The sequence below is a fragment of the Lonchura striata genome, unplaced genomic scaffold (assembly GCF_046129695.1).
Source record: "Lonchura striata isolate bLonStr1 unplaced genomic scaffold, bLonStr1.mat Scaffold_85, whole genome shotgun sequence".
NCBI classification, from domain to species: Eukaryota; Metazoa; Chordata; class Aves; order Passeriformes; family Estrildidae; genus Lonchura; species Lonchura striata.
In genome coordinates, this window is record NW_027461188.1 from 180232 (window position 1) to 201709 (window position 21478).

A 21478-nucleotide genomic window follows, 5' to 3' on the forward strand; every position below is an offset into this window, starting at 1 on the left:
ACAGAGGGAGTTTGTTTCTGAATTCAGTGTAGATGATTCCACATCTGGTGCATTGATGCATAAATCAAGAGTACAATCAGTTCCTGATAAGCACTAGAACAAGCTGGACCTCTCAGAGTAGCCGACTGAAAGAATCTGAAAAGGAGAAATGCAGGCAATGACTTGGTGAACCTTGCCTGGAAGAAAGGTGTTTTTCTTCTAATAATTACTAGTCCATTCCCATGGCTTTTGGCTTTATTAACAAGCACATTTTCATCCCAGATTCACCATGAAATGAGAAGCCTGATCTTGTGGAAGTGCCTGAAAGATGCCCTGTTCCTCTGCAGGGACACTCAGGCTGGAGCAGGAGCCAGAGCCCTCTCTGGGGAAGCCTCCTCTGAGCTGGAATTTGTGCCGTGCAGGGAGAGGAAGAGGAGGAGGGGAGAAGGCTGGATGCTGTGTGGCAGGAGCAGGAGGTTTGGGCCGCAGGACATTCCGTCTGCGCCGCTGCCACGCAATGGGCGGCCGTGCCGGGGGCTCTGGGCCTGGCCCCGCGTGCGCTGAGCTCCCTGGGCTGGGCTCAGGTTCCTGCTGGGACTGGGCACAGGCTGGGCTCTCACTGTGCTCCCTAGCAGGAAAAACACCTCTGGGCATTGACATTTCCTGCTTCTGGGAAGAATCAATGAAGTGAGTCAAGAAGTTCTGGTTTCCATCTTTCCTGGTGGATTTTTAAATTTAATTGCACACTTCAGATGCAATTTCTGTGATGGTCTCTGTCAGTTGGTTCTATTTAATCAGCACCAGCAACAGGGCTGTGTTTGAGCATTGCAAATGTGGCCTTTGTAGCCTTTCATTCCTCTCACCTTAGTGCTCAGGAACTGGTGGGCATTCCAGTATCTGCTGATCCTCATGCCTGCAACAAAAATACTGACTTTACTGTCATGAAAGCACTGTGGTTAGCGCCAACTGAAAGAGGCACTTGCAGTTTTATGGATAAAATTCAGGTGGTAAGTAGCAGGGCAAGAGCAGCCGTGCTCTGCAATTCCCAAGGCGAAGGCAGCAGCAGCCTCCTGCTGTCAGCTCAGGGTGAGTAAAACAGTGCTGAAAACAGCGCTGGAACCCGATCCTTCCTTCCCCTGGGGGCTGGCTCGGGGCAGCACAGGCGGGCCCTGAGGAGCCAGGGCTGTGTGCGGGTGCTTGTTGCTCTGCTCCAGAGTCCAGCTGGAAAAGCCCTCGGCAGCCGAGGCAGGAGCAGGCGGGAAGGGGCCGGCGCTGCTGCTGCTCCTGCCCGGGAGCCCCGGCCGGGCCGGGCCGGCGCCCGCTGCGCTGCGGCTGCTGCTGCTGCCAGAGCCGGGCGGGGTCGGGACAGGGACGGACACGGCACAGCAAAGGCCGGGGCTGCAGGGCTTCAGCCCGCAGCCAGCCCAGAGCGAAAGGCTGGGAAAGGCTCCATTCCAGCCGTTCTTTGCTCGGCACTGGGAAGGGACTGAAATTAAAGGAGAACAGGCAGGGCCCGACCCCTTCTCCTTGGGGAGGAGCCCCACGGCTGGGGCTGTGAGGGGCCGTGAGGGGCCGTGAGGGGCCGTGAGGGGCCGTGAGGGGCCATGAGGGGACATGAGGGGCTGTGAGGGGCTGTGAGGGGCCATGAGGGGCCGTGAGGGGCTGTGAGGGGCTGTGAGGGGCCGTGAGGGGCTGTGGGAGGCCAGGCACCTCATGGAGCCAAGGATCCATTGTGACACTGCAGAACCAAGGAGATCATTGCTGACAGCACTGAACCTCATGGAACCAAGGGGCCATTGGCACAGCAAGGCCTTGTGGAACCAAAGGGACCATGGTGGCACTGTGGAACCTCATGGTACCACAGGTCCATTGTTACACAGCAGCCACAGCAGGGCCGTAGAACCAAGGAGATCATTGTGACACCACACAACCCCATGGAATCAGGGTGTCCATGTTATGCTACTGAACCTGATGGAACCAAGGGTCCATTGTGACACTGTGGAACCAAGGAGCCTCTTGTTGGCAGTACAAAAGCTCATGGAACCAAAAGTTCATTGTGGGGACTCATGGAACCATGGAGACCATTATGTGACGTGGGCAGTGGGGAAAAAGGCACACAATCAATATGATTGATAGCAAGCTCCAACTTTAATCAAAAAGCCACTTAGCTTATATAGGTATTCTACAAGCATAATCAGCAGTAAGCTCTCATTAGTTAATTTACAAAGGTCTTTGTTTTATTTCTCCTATGTGCAGTTACAACTGCAGCTAAGTTTCTCAAGGTAAATTCTCATCTCTAAGTCACATCTTCCAAGGACATTTAATCTTTGTTGAACATGTCTTACAGCCTGTACTTGTACAAGCATATCTTCAAGGCTATGCCTGGCCTTATTATCTCATTCCTAGACCTTGTACAGAATGCGGTTTCCCAGGCCTAGACACAGAGCCTAGTTCCCAAGTTCTGTTCCCAGGTCAGACACAGCCTGATTCTGGAGTCTTAAACAGAGGTTTTTTTGAAACAAGTATTCCATAGATTCATGGCCTTGTTCCAACAACCATTCTCCAAAAATTATGACATTTCATGACTCACTGGAACCAAAGGGGCCATTGTGATACTGTATAAGTGAGGGGTCATTGTAGCATGACATGGTCTCATGGAATCAAGGGGATCACAGTGACAATGTGGGGCTCCATAAGGGGCCGTGGGGCTCCATAAGGGGCTGTGGGGCACCATGAGACCATGGAGCCATTCTGACTGTGGAACCAAGGACACCATTGTTATACTATGGGGCATCATGGTACCAAGGACATTGTGAACCAGTGGGTGAACCCACAGAGACTATGGTGACACTTCAAGGGCCATTGTGGAACTGCAGGGCCTCATGGAACCAATGAGACCATTGCGACATGGCCCAGCCTCATGGGAGCAGGGGGCCTTGTGACACTGTGGGGCCTTGCAGAACTGAGGGGCCGTGGTGACCCTGTGTGGCACCATGGAACCCAGGAGAGCTCTGTGACACTGCAGGACTCCGTGGCACTGAGGACTCATGTAACAGTGAGGAGCCTAATGGAACCAAGGATCCATTCTGTACTGCAGGGCTTCAGGGAACCAAGGTGCCAGTGTGACACTGTGGAACCAAAAGAGACTATTGTGACACTGCGGGGCTCCATGGAACCAATGAGACCATTTTGACCCTCCAAGTCCCCATGGAACCCAGGGGCCATTGTGACACCACAGGGCCTCACAGAACCAAGGCAACCACTGTGACACTGCCAGGTCTCATGGATCAAGTGGACATTGTGACATTGCGGGTCCCCATGGAAGCAAGGGCCCAGTGTAACACATCCAGGCCTGGTGGAACCAAGGGGCCACTGTGATCCTGGGGAACCCAACAGAACCAAGGGGCCATTTTGAGACTCCATGACCTCATGGAACCAAGGGGCCATTGTGGCATTTTCCCATGGAAAAAAGGAAACCATTTTGACACTGCAAGGCCTCATGGAAGCAAGGGGCCATTGTGCCACTGTGGAGCCAAGGAGACCATTGTGATATCACTGGGCTTCATGGGAACAAAGATCTGTTGTGATCCTACAGGGCCTCATGGAACCAAGGAGAAATTGTGATGCTGCAGGGCCCCAAGGATCCAAGAACATGGAACAGGTCTGGCTGGCTGGGCCTCCGGGGGGTTGCATGTCTGGTCCAAGTGACCTTGGCATGTTGAAGGTTGTTTCTCATCTGTGCCTTAAACCCTAGAGTTCCATGCTTTCTTTCCTGTGGGAAAGAATTGTCCTTCTCTTCCAGTTATTCATGGCTGAAATTAGGATTACTCCTCCAAATTTGATTATATCCAAGGATTATTCCCATGTGAAGCCTGCCAGGACAGACAGCTCTGGGCTGGCCTTGGCCTCTTTGGGGCCACCTCTCATCTGCCTTCAAAACACTGGGGGCTGTGCTTTTCTTCCCATGGAAGAAACCATCTTTCAAGTCCAGGTATCCATGGCCAAAACTGAGAATCTGCCTCCAAAATTCCTTATATACATGGACAGCTCCCAGACAAAACCTGCCAGGACTGTCCATGTTCTCCTGAGGGCCAACTCTCCTCTGTCATTCAAATACCGGGGCTCCGTACTTTCCTTCCTATGGAAAAAAACTGTCCTTATCCAGACAGCCATAGACAAAAGTGGGGTTTGGCCTCCCAGATTCTGTCTGCCCAAGGATTCTTCCCTGAAAACAGGTCTGTCTGCCTTGGCCTCCTTGGGGCTGCCTTTAATCAGCCTTTGAAACACTCAGACTGCATCCTTTCCTTCAGGTGGAGAACTGTCATTCCTATTCCAGGAACCCACTGCTGAAATGGAATTCCAACCCTAAAACTCCCCATATATCCGAAGGCTGCTTTCAGACATAAGCTGCAGTTACAGACAGGTCAGACTTGCCTTGGCCTCTGGTGACAGCTTCACATCTGCCTTCAAAGCCCTGGGGCTCTGTGGTTTCCTTCCTGTGGAAAAGAACTGTCCCTCTTGTCCAGAAGCTCTTGTCCTCAGGCACTTGACCACTCTAGAGGGACAAAGGAGCTCTGTGCTCAGTGGGGTGGAGACTGAGGACAGCAGAGGAGAGCCCTGGGAGGGATTGAAGGGTGATTTCAGAGATGGTGGATCCTTCTGACATAGCAGAGAACAGCCAGAGAAAGAAAGAATTAATGCAAAGAACAGCTGGACAGGCCCAGACTGGACACCAGGAGAAAGGAATTTCCCTCCCAGGGCAGGGCTGTAGTGCAGCACGTCCCCAGCAGGAGCCTGGAGCAGCCCAAGGCTTTGTGTGGCCAGGCAGGGGCAGCAGGAGGCAGAGCTGCCAGCAAAGGAAGGGCCAGCGAGGTGGGGCAGCCGGGGGTGACGACAGCCTGCAGGGACAGAGGCGCAGGGCAGGGACACCGTGGGACAGCCTGGGCTGCAGAGGGCTCAGGGATGTGCAGCAGCTGCAAGGCCCTGACAGAGCCAACCTGTGCAGCCCTTTGGCCATGGCTGCTGGCCCTGGGCCTGAGGCCACCAGGGGACAAGTGACCCTTGCAGCCCTGGGGCCTCAGTGCCTCCTTGTCCCTGCTCAGCAGCCTGGCAGGGGCCGCCCCATGGTCCTGCCCTTGGCACTGCACATCCGCACATCCCAGTGCCCATCCCGGGAAGAGCCCTGAGCAAAGAGGGAGGGACAGGATCTGCCTTGCCAGGGGCTGGGGCTCAGGCCTGGGCCCTTTGCATTCCTGAAACACATCCAGGTTTGCTCAGCACCAGAGCCACCTTTCCCTTGCTTGTCCCTTGCTGTCATCTCTGCCTCGAGCATTATGCTCTACTTGGGAACACTTTCTCAGTAGTTTTCCTCAGTGGGACCCATTAAAAGTCCACGAAACTTCAATGTTTCAATCTCACTTTGAGTTCTTGAGAAGTTTTTTGAACACACTCTCTGGGAATGAGATTAATGAAAACAACAGCAGCCCCTGAGAGGTTCATTAAGGTCCTTGTGCTGTGTCTGTGCTGCTGAGCTGGGCCGGGCTCCTGGCACAGAGGGTGATCCTGGTAACCAAGGAGAGCTTCAAAAGCACATTTCTCTTGCTGAGCAGCTCTTCTCCCAGCCCAGCAGGGCTGGGGCACTGCCTGCAGCCAGCGCGGGCACAGCACAGAGGCACAGAGAGCTTCAATCAGTCAGGGCTGGGAAGGGGCTGAGAAGTGCCTGGGGCAGAATCACTGCCAGCCCTTGGCACAGGAATCTCTGGCTACAGGACAATGCAGCTGCAGCTCCTGCAGTGATCTCCTAAAGCTGGAACATCCCAATGCCCACAGACCCTGTGAGTACAACTCTGAGTATTTCTGGTGCTGGGGAGGTGAAATATTCATGAATCTCTGACATTCTGAGGGGTTCTGATCAGTCATAGAATTTTTCCAAGAAAACGATTTTGATAAAAAGGAGGAAATTTCCTAAGACTTTTTAATTGGTTTCCTGTTATTGGAGAGTGGCAGGGAAGGGGGATAAATATTAATGGTGGATTATGAATTTTGACAAGTGCATGAGACAATAGAAGTGTTATTTTAGTAATTAATAGGTTCACAGGGGATCCCTAATGTGCTTTCAGCCACTCTGCCTATGGACAGCCCCAGCATCACCTTTGCTGGAGCCATCAGGCTCAGTCTCAGCTGTCCTTTTCCCAAGCTGCAAACAGAACCTGCCCCCAGCCAGTGTCCTGCAAACTGGCAGGGTTCTGTCAGGCCAAGGAGAGTGTACAGAGATTTGGGTTCTGGGAGTGCTGGCAGGGAGAGATGAGGCACAGGGAAACACCTGCAGGAGGAAAATCTCCAGGAAGCAGAGAGAAGATCAGGGAAGGAGAGAAAACAAAACCCAGAAATGCTGAGGCAGGGAGAGTTTAGAGATGCCCAGAGGATGCCCTCCAGTGCAGCCCCTCCCTCTGCACAAGCCCCCTCCCTCCTGTGCCCCAGCCAAGCCTCTGCCCTCAGGGCCGGGGCTCCAAGGCGTGCAGCCCCTCCTGTGCAGGCAGAGCTGCAGCAGAGCCGTGGGGCAGCTCTGCAGCCCCGGGCCCAGTTCCCTCTGCAGAGCACAGGGCTGGGAGCAGCTGCCCGGCACTGGGGGCTCTGGCAGGGGCACAGCTGGCTCAGGGTGACACAGCTGTCCCCAGTGCCTGGCTCTGGGCAAGGCTGGCAGTGCAGCCAGGGAAGGAGCTGCACCTCCCTTCATCCAGTGCCATCAGAAAGACACTTGGAAGTGTCCCTGAGATTTCAATCCAAGCTGGGAGCTTCAATGCAGGGTGCAAACCTGTCTTAGACAATGTTTGAGTTTTAAGTTTGATGGGGAAAGACAGAGGTGTTGTGACACTGCAAATGCTCTTGGGTTTGTGAAATAAACCTGAGTCCTTAGCTCCAAATGTGGAGCTGGGCAGTGGTGGATCCATCTGCTCTCAGCAGTACCTGGTGACATTTTAGGGGACGCATGGGAAGGTGATCACCCTCAAGGTGAGAGAGATTAAAGCCCAGAGAAATCTGAACAGGTCAGACCGAGAGATCACCTCACCTCATTCTCCACTCCTCACTTTGTTTCAGAGAACTTGCTTTGTTCTCCCTGGGGGAACTAGAAATGCAGAAATTTTGATATCCAGGAATACTGTGACAAATATTGCAGACCTTATAAACAAATATATACTCTTAAATAAAAATGTGTGCTCCAGAGTCTGAGTGTGCTCCAGAAAAGAGTGAATGGGAAATGTCTTTGATTTTGGTTACAAGTATCTCCTCTAACCCTTCACTGTCCTTTCACCATGAGTAGGTGCCCATGTACAGCCACAGCAAATGTCCAACAGCAGCTCCATCAGCCACTTCCTCCTGCTGGCACTGGCAGACACGCGGCAGCTGCAGCTCCTGCACTTCTGCCTCTTCCTGGGCATCTCCCTGGCTGCCCTCCTGGGCAACGGCCTCATCATCAGCGCCGTAGCCTGCGGCCACCACCTGCACACGCCCATGTTCTTCTTCCTGCTCAACCTGGCCCTCAGCGACCTGGGCTCCATCTGCACCACTGTCCCCAAAGCCATGCACAATTCCCTCTGGGACACCAGCACCATCTCCTACACAGGATGTGCTGCCCAGCTTTTTTTCTTCATGTTCTTCATCTCAGCAGACTTTTATCTCTTGACCATCATGTGCTACGACCGCTACGTGTCCATCTGCAAACCCCTGCACTACGGGACCCTCCTGGGCAGCAGAGCTTGTGCCCACATGGCAGCAGCTGCCTGGGCCAGTGCCTTTCTCTATTCACTGCTGCACACAGCCAATACATTTTCTCTGCCCCTGTGCCATGGCAATGCCCTGGACAAGTTCTTCTGTGAAATCCCCCAGATCCTCAAGCTCTCCTGCTCCAAATCCTACCTCAGGGAGCTTGGGCTCATTGCTGTTAGTGTGTGTTTGGCATTTGGTTGTTTTGTGTTCATTGTTTTCTCTTATGTGCAGATCTTCAGGGTTGTGCTGAGGATCCCCTCTGAGCAGGGACGGCACAAAGCCTTTTCCACCTGCCTCCCTCACCTGGCCGTGGTCTCTCTGTTCTTCAGTACTGGTATATTTTACTATCTGAAGCCTCCCTACATGTCCTCCCCATCCCTGGATCTGGTCCTGACAGTTCTGTACTCGGTGGTGCCTCCAGCCCTGAACCCCCTCATCTACAGCCTAAGGAACCAGGAGCTCAAGGCTGCAGTGAGGAGACTGATGACTGGATGCTTTCAGGGACATTAAACTGCTGGTCAATTTATGCAAATCACTTGTAATAAACGTCATTTTTGGTATTTCTTGTTGGTTTAGTTGTGGGGATTTTTTTCCTTTGTTTTTCTTTTTTCATATTTTCCACAATTAATGTAATTTTTTGAGCCATTTCTCATTTTGCTTTTTTCCACCTTCCCTGTGCCAGACTGTGTCAATGAGGGGCTGCGCCCTCAGTGGCTTTAAAGTATCTAAAGGATCTCCCAGCAGAGTTTTCTGCAGAGATGCCCTTTTGTTTCCTTCTCTGGAGCTGCAGCAGCAATGTCTGTGTGCAGAGCTGGGGCAGATCAGGGCTGGCACAGCAGCTCTGCTCCTGCTGGCCACACCATTCCTGATCCAGGCCAGGAGCCATTGGCCTTCTTGGCCCCCTGGGCACACTGCTGGCTCGTGTCCAGCCTGCTGTCCATCAGTCCCTGCAGGTCCCTTTCTACCTGGCTGCTGTCCAGCCCCTCTGTCCCCAGCCTGTAGCACTGCAGGGGTTGTTGTGGCCAAAGTGCAGGACCCGGCACTTGGACTTGTTAAACCTCACCTTGTTGGATTTGGGCCCTGGATCCAGCCTGTCCAGGGCCCTGTGCAGAGCCCTCCTACCCTCCAGCAGATCAACACTCACATACAGCTTGGTGTCATCTGCAAAGATGTCCTTTGTTCCAAGGGGCCCCTCAGTGTCACAATGTCCCTTTGGTTACACCAGGCCCTGCACTCTCACACTGGTCTCCTTGGTTCCATGGGCCCCAAAATGTGACAATGGACTCCTTGGTTCCATGGGGCTCCACAGTGTCACAATGATCTCATTGGTGCCGCAGTTTCACAGTATCCCCTTGGTTCCATGGGGCCCCAGGGTGTCACAAAGGCCCCATGGTCACATGAGGTCCCACACTGTCACAATACTGTCTGTGGTTCCACAAGTCCTTCAGTGTCACAATGGACTCCTTGTTTCCACGAGGCCCCCCAGTGTCACCATGGCCTCTCTGGTTCCACTAGGACCCAGTGTCACAGGGACTCCCTGGTCCCATTGGGCCCCAGACCACCCAATGGAGCCCTGGTTCTATGGGGCTGCACAGGGTCACCATGGTCCTCTTAGTTCCACGAGGCCCTGCAGGGTCACAATGGCCCCAGAGTGTCCCAATTATCACGGAATGACAGAATCAAATAGGCTGGAAAATACCTTTGGGATCACCAAGTCCAACCAATGCCCTAATACCGCCTTGTCACCCACACCATGCCACTGTGTGCCACTGGAGAGGGACAGTGACTCTGCCACCTGCCCCCTGGCCTGCCATTCCAATGCCCACTCACCTTTATGTGAAGAACTTCTTCCTCTTGTCCAGCCTAAACCTCCCCTGGCACAGCTGGAGGCTGTGTCTTCTTGTCCTGCCTTCCAGCAGATCCACACTCACACCCAGCTTGGTGTCACCTGCAAATTTCGGGATGGTGGGCTCGATCCCCTCCCCCAGATCATCAGTGAAGATGTTAAACAGGACTGGGCACAACACAGATCCCTGGGGACAGCGCCAGGGACTGGACACCAGCTGGGTGCAGCACCATCCCCACCCCTCTCTGGGCCCAGCCTCCAGCCAGCTCTTCCATCTCCCAGCCAGGAGGGAACCTGCCCAAGCCGTGGGCTGCAGCTTTTCCAGGGAATGCTGTCAGAGACAGTGTCCAAGGCTTTGCTGAAGTCCAGATGGACACATCCACAGCCTTTCCCACATCCACAGGTGGGTCACCTGGTTATAAAAGGAGATCAGGTTGCTCAGGCAGGATCTGCCCCTCTTAAATCCACACTGGCTGGCTCTGACCCCTCGGCCATCCTGTGGGTGCCCTGTGCTGGCTCTCAAGGTGATCTGTTCCATAACCTTGCCGGGCACCGAGGTCAGGCTGACAGGCTGTCTTGGTTCGACAAGACAGGAGTCTGTGGAAGAGGGCAAAGCCTCCTGTGCAATGGAGAACGGCAAACCTCCCTCCCTCTGAATTACCAGGATCTTTAAATTAAAAGGCTCTCAGGCAAAGATGTGGGAATGGGAGTAACAATTCTTTACTAGGAGAAAACTAGACAACAATTTAAAAAGGCAAATGCAATCGGTACAAACAAAACCAGTGAAAAAAGTCCAGAACCTGAGGATTCGGTGTGCCAGTAGCAGTCCTGCTGGGACTATTGCTCCCCTTGCAGTGGTTGATGAACTGCAGCTGCAGTGGTGATCTTTAGAAGGGTATAGTTTTCCTCTGAAGATCTGGTGGCAGTGGGGCCGATCCTCCTCTGCGCCGGGGTTGCCTCCAAGCTCCGCCGCCGCCGCCTCAGCGCGCTCCGGCTGCTTCGCTGCGAGAGCCGCCGAAGAGAGAGAGAGAGAGAGAGAGCTGCTTCTCTGGGAATCCCGCGAAGAGAGAGAGCCAGCTGCCTCTCTCCCCAAAAGCTACCCCTTTAAACCATAATAGAGTGCTTGGCTTCCCCCTCTGGGTGGGACCCCTCACAAAAGGATGGTGTTACATTTACCAGCCCGGCAGTGAGTCAGTCAATAGTGTATAAACAAACCATTGCCTCTACGGGGCAAACCATTGTCTCTGAGAGAGATAACAAAAACCTGTCCAACCGGTTTGCCTTCAACAGATGGCAAATAGAATACAAGCTTATCTTACAACCCAGGACATTATCCACCCCTTATTCTATTTCCATCTGCACACTATGAAATCTTACACCCAGTTCTCTCTTAAGACCAAGTTTCCCTGTGGTACACAGCGGGTCTCCCCATCTTTCTGCATTACCCACCAAGTGTAACCAGGTCCTTGAGCAAAGACAATCCCACGAATGGGTTGGTCTTTGCCTGAGGTGGGATTAATCCAAACAGTTTTCCCTAAAATACCTTTCATATGTACTACAGGGACTTTATCTCCATCTACTGCGTGTAAGGGTTCTGACTGAGCAGGGCCAGCTCGATTGACAGACCCCCGGGTGTTGACCATCCAGGTTGCCTTTGCCAGGTTAATTTCCCAGTTTCTAAATGTTCTCCCACCAAGTGCCTTCAGGGTAGTTTTAAGGAGTCTGTTGCACCGTTCAACTTTGCCGGCAGCTGGAGCATGATAGGGAATATGATATATCCATTTGATACTATGTTCTCTGGCCCAGGTGTTGATAAGGCTGTTCTTGAAATGGGTGCCGTTGTCAGACTCAATTCTCTCAGGGGTGCCGTGTCTCCACAGGACTTGCTTTTCGAAGCCTAAGATGGTGTTCTGGGCAGTGGCATGAGGTACAGGGAAAGTCTCCAGCCATCCAGTGGTGGCTTCTACCATGGTCAGCACGTAGCGCTTGCCTTGGCGTGTCTGGGGCAGTGTGATGTAGTCAATCTGCCAGGCCTCCCCATACTTGTACTTGGACCACCGCCCACCATACCATAGGGGCTTCACTCTCTTGGCCTGTTTGATGGCAGCACACGTCTCACAGTCATGGATCACCTGAGAAACACTGTCCATGGTTAGATCCACCCCTCGGTCTCGTGCCCACTTGTAGGTGGCATCTCTGCCCTGATGACCTGAGGCATCATGAGCCCATCGAGCCAGGAACAACTCCCCCTTATGGTGCCAGTCTAAGTCTATCTTTGACACCTCTATTTTTGCTGCCTGATCTACCTGCTCGTTGTTTCGGTGCTCCTCATTAGCCCGACTTTTGGGGACATGGGCATCTACATGACAGACTTTCACCATCAGCTTTTCTACCCGAGAGGCAATGTCTTTCCATATATCAGCAGCCCAGATTGGCTTTCCTCTACGTTGCCAGTTGGCCTTCCTCCACCTTCCCAGCCAGCCCCACAGAGCATTGGCTACCATCCATGAATCAGTATAAAGCTAGAGCTTTGGCCACTTCTCCCTTTCAGCAATGTCCAGAGCCAGCTGAACGGCCTTGAGTTCGGCGAGTTGGCTTGATCTACCTTCTCCTTCCCAGTCAGGCTCACCTCAGCTTCCACCAGAGTCAAATGTTGTGATCCCCCTGTCACACCAGCAATGGAAACAGGCTCTGCCCCCACATGTCCCGATGGTATCAGAGTACACTGTGCACCAGTATCAACTAAAGCATCATATTTTTGTGGCTCTGATGTGCCAGGCCATCGGATCCACACTGTCCAGAAGATCCGGTTTTCCCGTGCCTCTCCCTGGCTAGAGACAGGGCCCCTCTAACACTGGTTATCATTCCTTTCCTGGGCATACATACTAGAGGTCCCTTCAAGGGGGTCTGACAGATCGTACCCACAAGCTTGGTCACGGGAGGTTGAGGCTACCTTCACTTTGGTGGAACTCCCCCGGTTAGAGTTTCCCTCCTTAAGTTGACGGACCCGTGCTGCCAGGACAGAAGTGGGTTTCCCATCCCACCTCCCCATGTCTTCCCCATGGTCGCGCAGGAAGAACCACAGATTAGCCCTTGGGGTGTACCCTCTCTCTCTAGCTGGGGATTGTTGGGCGCTGATTCTGGGGCCTGTGACTCTCACGGGTGCTGCATTAACCTTCCTTATCTCCTCCCTCATCTCCTCTTTAAACTCCTTAATCACGGCTGAGATATGAGCCTGCATTGGGCCATTAATCATACTCTCATAATTCCTAAGTTTGTTGGCAACAGAACCCACTGTCTCCCGCTGGGCATCAGCATTGATTGTTGCAATGAAGGTGGTATATTGAGATGGCCCAAGATTTGCCAGACTCTACAGCATTTGTCCCGTACACCTGACCTTGTCAGGGTCATTATTGTGTCGTCCATCCCTCCCAAAGAGTACCTCCAATACTGCCACTTCCCTCAGCAGTTGGATCCCTTCCTCGAGGGTCTTCCAGCGCATTCTATGATGGTGCTCTTGCATTCTCTCTCTGTGGACAAACCTCTCCCTGACACTCATTAAGAGCCGCTCCCAGAGAGAAAGGGACCCTGGTTCCCTTACAAAAACCTGATTTATACCCGAGTCCTGGGTCAAGGGTCCCAAGTTCCTTGCCTCACCACCGTCCAGCTGCACGCCTGTACCCATAAGATCCCAAACCCGGAGTAGCCAGGTAGCATAAGCCTCACGCCCTCGTCGCACAATGTCTTTATGCAGATTACGAAGACTTTCGTACGTCAGGGACTCGGTGATGATAGCAATCTCTGGCTCCCCTGTGGGTTGTGAGGTTCCTCCATTCCTGTCCCTATCTGCAGGGTGCTCTGCTTTCACCTTAGACTTCCTTGTTTCTACCGGGGCCACTGCTGCTGACCGTGACTGCCTTTGTGGTTCAGCTGGAACCTGGACAGTTGTAACATCTGTGGGTTCCACAGCTGTACTATTAGACTGTCCTTCCTCAAGGCAAAGGGCCGGTTTCTCACCAGCTGGGGAAATGCACTCCTTCAGCATCTCTCGTATCTCCTTAACCAGAACCCTCACCCAATCTGGGTGATTCATTTCTGAGGTGGGCTGTGGGGCAGGGTCAGGCTCTGGAGCAGCAGCATCTCGAGTCTGTGGTGTAGGTGTGAGGGTAGTTATCCAGGTTAATCTTCCCTTATCTCTGAATGCTAAATATAACAGGACTATCAGCAACAACACCCATTGTATGGTATCATTAGCACTTAGAAAGGATCTTAACCCTTTGAGAACTGGTGGAGCAGACCCAAAAAGATGGTTAAAAGGTTGGGAGAAAGTTTGCCCAGGTGCTATTTCCTCGCAGTAGGTACCGTTATTAAAGTAACCCCAAAAACATACAGTTAACGTGTGATAGCTATGAATCCATGTACCTGCCTTCCAGAGGAAATTAAAGATCCATGAATTCCTCACCCAATTAACCCAGAAGCCAAACTTGATAACAGACACCGTAGCCTTAGTTATAGGACCCATTTTTAGATAAGGGTCTGCAAATGGGAAAAGTATAGCTACGATCACGTGCCACCCAAACCAAGGTAAACTAGACCACATTGTGATACTGAAGATGTTTTTACACACAACAAAAAACCAAATTACTTAAGAACTGTTAATCCTTTTTCCCTCTCAATGCCCTCGGGCCTCACGTTGATGCGCCAATATCTGTCTTGGTTCGACAAGACAGGAGTCTGTGGAAGAGGGCAAAGCCTCCTGTGCAATAGAGAACGGCAAACCCACCTCCCTCTGAATTACCAGGATCTTTAAATTAAAAGGCTCTCAGGCAAAGATGTGGGAATGGGAGTAACAATTCTTTACTAGGAGAAAACTAGACAACAATTTAAAAAGGCAAATGCAATCGGTACAAACAAAACCAGTGAAAAAGTCCAGAACCTGAGGAGTCGGGGTGCCAGTATCAGTTCTGCTGGGACAATTGCTTCCCTTGCAATGGTTGATGAATTGCAGCTGAAGTGGTGATCTTTAGAAGGGTATGGTTTTCCTCTGAAGATCTGGTGGCAGTGGGGCCGGTCTTCCTCTGTGCCGGGGTTGCCTCTGAGCTCCGCTGCCGTCGCCTCAGCGCGCGCCGGCTGCTTCGCTGCGAGTGCCGCCGAAGAGAGCTGCTTCTCCGGGAATCCCGCGAAGAGAGAGAGAGAGAGAGCTGCTTCTCTGGGAATCCCGCGAAGAGAGAGAGCGAGCTGCTTCTCTCGGAGTCCCGCCCAGAGAGCTGCCTCCTCTCCCCAAAAAGCTACCCCTTTAAACAATAATAGAGTGCTTGGCTTCCCCCTCTGGGTGGGACCTCTCACGGTGTTACATTTACCAGCCCGGCAGTGAGTCAGTCAATAGTGTATAAACAAACCATTGCCTCTACGGGGCAAACCATTGTCTCTGAGAGAGATAACAAAAACCTGTCCAACCGGTTTGCCTTCAACAGATGGCAAACGGAATACAAGCTTATCTTACAACCCAGGACATTATTTCATGGTGATCTATAGGACAACCCATGTCATAAGGCATCCTATAAAGCATTTCAAATGGAGAAATTCCAATATCAGTTCTGGGCTGAGTTCTTATATTTAACAAGGCTAAAGGTAAACCTTTTACCCAAGATGACTGTGTTTTATACATCAATTTAGTTAGTTGTTTCTTAATTTTCCCATTTAACCTTTCCACTTTACCTGAGCTTTGTGGATGTCAGGGAGTATGATATTACCACTTTGTTCCTAGAGCTTTAACTACTTCTTTAATTATTTTGGAGGCAAATTGTGGCCCTCTGTCAGAGTCTATTACCTCTGCTAGTTCATAGAGGGGGATTATCTCTTCTAATAGTATTTTTACTACTGTTTGTGTAGTTGCCCTGGAGGTAGGGAATGCCTCTACAAAGTGAGTCAAGTGATCTATTATCACCAATAAGTGTTGATACCTTCCTACTTTAGGCAAATCAGTAAAATCGATTTGAATGTGGGAAAATGGTCTATGTGCCAATTCCCGCCCCCCCCATTTCCCACACCACTCAGGATTTCTCACACCTGGGTCTACTCCTGGGTCAGGGGTCTCTTCAGCCCCTCTAGAAATCTCAGCCCTCATTCTAGAGAGACTGCAGACTGTATAGAGAAAATTACCAGATTAAACACCAGGAAGATGGTCTCTTTAACAGTCAGGGGAAACTGAACATTCTCTAATAGGGAGCTAAGAGATCCAGAGGAGAAGAAGGAAAGCAAAGGCTGAAAAGCCTCATCCCCTGCTTCCCCTCTAACAAACTGGCTGCACAACCATGACTATGAGCCATGCATTCCTGGAACAGACTTCAGCACCTTCATAAACCCCCTGGATGCCATCACACCCTAGCACAGCCCGATGGATATTCTGGTCAATGCCCTTCTACTGCAAAAACTACGTATTAGGGACAATACCAGAGCTATTCCTGAATAAGAAAATAAACCTAGGGACCATAGAGGGATTAAGATCTCAAAAAAACCCTAGGGATCAGAAACACATACAGGCCTTCACTCTAAAAGACACTATGAATTCAAACAACATAGCCAGTAACTGCTCCATACTAACACAAAGTAATTGGAACCAAAATATTATTAGAACGGGGAATTTTTTTCACTCTCTCCAGCCACGAGATGGGCAGCAAAATATTTGTCCTAGATTGGGGCAAATGTGGGAGAAAAACCTCTGGAAGGAGCCCCCAGAAAACAAACCCCCATGGCCCTTCCCCCCCCCCCAACCTGATTCAGGAAGCATTTTTGCTGAGAGAAGTGGAAAAGAACCTGTTTATTTAACAAACAAAACCCTTCCCAGCACTAAAAAAATGAACAACAACAGATGACAACAAAACTCTTTCACCACTCTGAAGAGATGACAAATCCAGAAAGTCTCTCCTGGGGGTGGTCGCCCGGGTCTGGGCGCTGGGGATTGCTCTGGGCACTGGGGATGGCTGCTGCAGATCACAGAGTGCAGGCTCTGGGTGCTCCTCGGTGTTTAGAGGGTCCCAGTCCAGAGCAGGTTGGATGGTATTCAGGAAAGGGAAAGGGAAAAGAAACAGTCCAGGGAAAGAATTGGACTGCTTAGCTAAACTAATTTAAAATGCAAATGAAAAAGCAAAAGCAAGCAAAAAAGCAAAGCAAAGCAAGAAAAGCCAGCAAGCAAAGCAAAGCAAGCCAGCCAGCACTGGCCTCTTCTAGACAGCAGACCATGGGGGAGGTGAGCCAGCTGATAACAAGGCAAAACAAACCTTCACTTTCTGAGTCAGTTCTGAGAGCACAGAACAGAATATCAAACATACACAGAACACACAATTGGAGATACAAACACCATAACGTCACCCTCAGACATTCTACCCCTTATCTCCATATCTTCAACATCTTTTAAAAACTCCATCAAGTAAAAACTTCCATCTTTCACTTACTCATTAACATTTCCTTCCATCTCATTTACTCAAACTTTTGACATTTACACATTTCCTTCTACTTCACTTGCTCAAACCTTTGACACTTACACATTTTCTTCTGTCTCATGTCTGTGTGTTTTCATGTACAGACACTGGCAGTAACATCCAGCAAACAGTGATATTTGCACATGAGTCTCACCCCACAGTCAGATCCCCCTGAGGTACACATTGTGTTGCTCCATCTCTCTGCATTATCCACCATGTACAACCTGGTCCCTGAGCAAAGACAATCCCACAAATGGGTTTTTCTTACTTGAGGCAGAATTGATCCACACTGATTTCCCTAACAAACCTCTGGCATGTGCCACTGGGACTTTATCTCCATCTACTATATTCAGGGACTCAGACTGGGCAGGACCTGCTCGATTGGTGGAACCTTGGCTGTTAACTAACCAGGTGGCCTTTGCTAAATGCTGCTCCCAATTTTTGAAAGATCCACCACCCAATGCTTTTAAGGTGGTTTTTAACAGTCCATTGTACCTCTCCACTTTGCCTGCAGCTGGTGCATGGTTTGGGATGTGGCACACCCACTCAATGCCATGTTCCCTAGCCCAGGTGTTCATAAGACTGTTCTTGAAATGAGTCCCATTGTCTGACTCAATCCTCTCAGGAGTACCATGCCTCCAAAGGACCTGCTTTTCAAGGCCCAGGATGGTGTTACGGGCTGTAGCATGAGACACAGGGTAGCTTTCCAACCATCCAGTGGTGGCTTTTACCATTGTGAGCATGTAGCGCTTGCCTTGGCGTGTCTGGGGCAGTGTGATGTAGTCAATCTGCCAGGCCTCCCCATAGCTGTACTTGGACCACCTCCCACCATACCAGAGGGGCTTCACCCGCTTGGCCTGTTTGATGGCAGCACACGTCTCACAGTCATGGATCACATGAGAAATACTGTCTGTGGTTAGATCCATCCTTCGGTCTCGTGCCCACTTGTAGGTGGCATCTCTGCCCTGATGGCCTGAGGCATCATGAGCCCATTGAGCCAGGAACAACTCCCCCTTGTGTTCCCAATCCAGGTCTATCTTTGATACCCCTATCTTTGCAGCCTGATCTACCTGCTGATTGTTTTGCTGCTCTTCATTAGCTCTACTTCTGGGGACATGGGCATCTACATGGCGAACCTTCACAGGTAGCTTCTCTACCCGGGTAGTGATATCTTTCCACTCTTCAGTAGCCCAAATAGGTTTTCCTCTACACTGCCAGTTAGCCTCTTTCTACCTCTCTAGCCACCCCCATAGAGCATTGGCTACCATCCATGAATCAGTGTAGAGGTAGAGCTTTGGCCACTTCTCCCTTTCTGCAATGTCCAGAGCTAGCTGAACGGCCTTGAGTTCAGCGAGTTGGCTTGATCCACCTTCTCCTTCGGTAGCTTGTGCAACCCGTCGTGTGGGACTCCATACAGCTGCTTTCCACTTCCGATTCATCCCTACAATGAGACAGGAACCATTGGTGAAGAGAGTTTAGCGTGTTTCCTCTGCTGGCAGTTGGTTGTATGGTGGAGCTTCTTCAGCCCATGTCACTGGTTCTTCTTCTTCATCTGTGACACCAAAACTTTCATCTTTGGGCCAATTTGTAATTATTTCCAAAATCCCAGGGTGATTCAGCTTACCAATATGGCCATGCTGCATGATGAGAGCAATCCACTTGCTCCATGTAGCTCTGGTGGCATGGTGGGTAGAGGGAACCTTTCCTCTGAACATCGACCCCAGCACCGGCAGTCAGGGTGCCAGGAGGAGTTGTGCTTCTGTTCCAATTACCTCTGAGGCGGCTTGAACTCCTTCATAGGCAGCCAAGATTCCCTTCTCTGTTGGGGTGTAGTTGGCTTCAGACCCTCTGTAGCTCCAACTCCAAAATCCCAGTGGTCGGCCTTGAGTCTCATCAGGCACCTTCTGCCAAAGGCTCCAGGACAACCCATGGTTCCCGGCTGCAGAGTAGAGCACATTCTTGACCTCTGGTCCTGTCCTGACTGGGCCAAGGGCTACAGCATGATCTCCTGCTTGATCTGGGTGAATGTTTGTTGCTGCTCAGGGCCCCAGTGGAAATCATTCTTCTTGCAGGTAACCAGGTAAAGAGGGCTCACAATCTGGCTATACTCGGGAATGTGCATCCTCCAAAAGCCTATGGCACCTAGGAAAGCTTGTGTTTCCTTCTTGTTGGTTGGTGGGGACATAGCTGTGATCTTGTTGATGACATCTGTAGGAATCTGACCCCGTCCATCTTGCCACTTCACTCCCAGGAACTGGATCTCTCAAGCAGGTCTCTTCACTTTACTCTTCTTGATGGCAAAACCACCTTCCAGGAGGATTCAGATGATTTTCTCTCCTTTCTCGAACACAATGATACCATCAATATATTGTAGATGTTCTGGAGCCCCACCCTTTTCTAGTGCTGTCTGGATCAGTCCATGGCAGATGGTGGGGCTGTGTTTCCACCCCTGGGGCAGTCAGTTCCAGGTTTACTGCACGCCCCTCCAGGTGAAAGCAAACTGAGGCCTGCATTCTGCTGCCAGAGGAATGGAGAAAAACGCATTAGCAATATCAATGGTGGCATACCACTTTGCCTCCTTGGACTCCAGCTTGCACTGGAGTTCCAGCAGGTCCAGCACAGCAGCGCTCAGTGGTGGAGTCACTTCATTCAATGCATGGTAGTCTACTGTCAATCTCCATTCTCCTTCAGATTTACGCATAGGCCAGATGGGGCTGTTGAAGGGTGAGTGGGTTTTGCTCACCACCCCTTGGCTCTCCAGCTCTCAGATCATCTTATGGATGGGAACCACAGCATCTCGAGTTGTTCTGTACTGTCGATGATGCACTGTTGAAGTGGCAATTGGTACCTTTTGTTCTTCTCCCTTCAAAAGTCCTACTGTAGCTGGATTCTCAGACAGTCCAGGCAAGGTGTTCAATTGCTGGGTGCCCTCTGTCGCTACAGCTGCTCTCCCAAATGCCCACCTGAGTCCCTTTGGGTCTTTAAAATACCCCCTTTGAAGGTAATCTATGCCCAAAATACATGGGGCCTCTGGGACAGTCACAATAGGGTGTTTCTTCCACTCCTTTCCTGCCAGACTTACATCAGCTTCCACCAAGGTAAAGTCCTGTGATCCCCCTGTCACACCGGTGATAGAGACAGATTCTGCCCCTACGTGTCTCGATGGAATTAACGTGCATTGTGCACCAGTATCGACCAAAGCCTTATATCTTTGTGGCTCCGATGTGCCAGGCCAGTGAATCCACACAGTCCAGAAAACACGGTTTTCCCTCGCCTCTACCTGGCTAGAGGCAGGGCCCCTCTAAGCCTGGTTATCCTTCTTGCCTTGGGCGTATGTCTTAGAGGTTCCTTCAAGGGGATCGGACATGTCATCATCATCATCATGCCTGGCAGTTTGGCTACGGGCAACTGGAGCTGCTCTCCTTTTGGTGGCACTTCTCTCTGGGTCTTGCCTTCCTTCAATTCATGCACCCGTTGTGCCAGAGCAGCAGTAGATTTTCCATCCCATCTCCTCATGTTTTCTCTGCAGTCACGCAGGAAGAACCACAGCTCAGCTCTTGGGGTGTACCTTCTCTCACCATCTGAGTAACATCTATGTTGGATACCAGAACCTCTGATCTGTACTGCTGAGATTTGGAAAAGGTCCTCCTTAATCTCCTCCCTGAGTCTCTTATGATTCTCCTCTATCTTCTAATTTCTGCAGACGTGTTTCCACTGCTGCAATTCTGGCATGGGTTGGGCCATGTACAGCATCTGCATATGCTCGGAGTTTCCTTGCCATGTCGAGCACGGTCTCATCCCTCTCCTCCCGTTTCATTATTGCTAAAGCAGAAGCGTATTCATGTGGCCCAAGCCGTACAAGTTTTCGCCACATCACAGATGTACATGGTACCAAGCCTGGATTTCTAGTTGTTATTTCATCTGAGAAGATAATCTCTGCCACTGCCATTTCTCTCAGACGTTGGATCCCGTGTTCTATAGTCTTTCACTGGGTCTGCTGCATATAAAGATCATCTGCACACAGGTATCTTTGTGCTACACTTTCCAGAACCCGTGCCCAGAGGCTGTGAGGGTGAGCCCCCCTCATCATTCCTTGATCAATGACAGGAATCATGTGACAGGGATCCCAAATGTCTCGCTTCAGTGCCATCCAGAATTGTAGCCTCGCCTGCAGCATCCCAAAGATGGACCAACCAACTAATTACTGACCCCCGTGGCTCTCCCAGTCCATCCCAGTCTCTCCCAGTGCCTCCCGGCTGTCCATCTCAGCCTGGCGTGGCGCTGCCGCCCTTCAGCCAATCAGAGCGCGAGTCTCTGATGACTCATCAGTTGCCAGGCAGATCCGCAGCGCCGCGTGCCCCGCACTGGACTCGGCCTCCCAGTGCCGCGCGCTTCATTCCCAGTT

At 51.3% G+C, this 21478-nt stretch overlaps 1 protein-coding gene and 1 pseudogene across 1 annotated transcript in view; one reads left to right on the forward strand and one right to left on the reverse strand.

Moving 5' to 3' along the window:
* LOC144248765 (uncharacterized) overlaps positions 1-21478 on the reverse strand; it is a 646176-nt gene that overhangs the window by 116260 nt on the left and 508438 nt on the right. The gene's annotated exons all lie outside the window — the stretch shown is intronic.
* LOC144248785 (olfactory receptor 14J1-like) lies at positions 7238-8256 on the forward strand (annotated as a pseudogene).